This window comes from Chiloscyllium plagiosum, chromosome 18 (assembly GCF_004010195.1).
Source record: "Chiloscyllium plagiosum isolate BGI_BamShark_2017 chromosome 18, ASM401019v2, whole genome shotgun sequence".
In the NCBI taxonomy this organism is placed as follows: Eukaryota; Metazoa; Chordata; class Chondrichthyes; order Orectolobiformes; family Hemiscylliidae; genus Chiloscyllium; species Chiloscyllium plagiosum.
Genome location: NC_057727.1, coordinates 66973341 through 66974260, shown reverse-complemented (window position 1 = coordinate 66974260; position 920 = coordinate 66973341).

The window sequence follows — 920 nt, the reverse complement described above, 5'->3', positions numbered from 1 at the left end:
GAATAGTCCAGGAATTTTCCCCAGGGTAGGGGAGTCCAAAACTAGAGGCACTGGTGAGAGGAGAAAGATTTAAAAGAGACCTAAGGGGCAACTTTTTCATTGAGAGGGTGTATGGAATGACCTGCCAGAGGAAGTGGTGAAGGTTGGAACTATTACAACGTTTAAAAGGCATCTGAATGAGTATATAAATAGGAAGGGTTTAGAGGGGATCTGGGCCAAATGCTAGCAAATAGGACTAGATTAATTTAGAATATCTCTGCTTGGATGGGTTGGACCAAAGAGTTTGTTGTCATGCTGTATGTCTCAATTACTATGTTTCTAAGTCAGTAATGGAAAGAAAAGGTGAGGAATGCATTCTATTTTTTAAAGTTAAAGGTATACAATCAGGAATGGGCCCAGTTCGAGGGGTGGATATGTAGAACACCACATGGCAATCTCCCCTGTTTAAATAGGCACAGAGTCAATAAACATTCATTTCTTTGAACAATGTGGCACTTGAGGTTTGGTGTAGAAAAATAATTTCGACATGCGTTTTATTAGAACTCAGAATCAAGCTGGTATCTTACAGAGTTTGAAATTTGACAGTGTCTGTCAATGCGTGTTCAGTGAATAACTTGCACTTTGAGACCACATAAATGAAGATGTATGATTCCCAGGCAATGAGTTAATAATAACTGAGAGCAATGGAGATTAAACTTACAGCACTCTTTTTACATTCTATTATTATCCCACCCAACATATTCAGTGTTTCCTTGTTAGAAATGTTTTATTTTCTCTTGAAAATTCCATTCCATTTCCGACATCACTTCCTTCCCTTTTCTCTCCATCTCCAGTTCCCGATTTGTTTTCTCTCCTTTGCCAGCTCTCCCTCTCTCTCAGCTTTCCTCTTTCCACTCGTTCTTTCTCTGTCCTCCTTACAC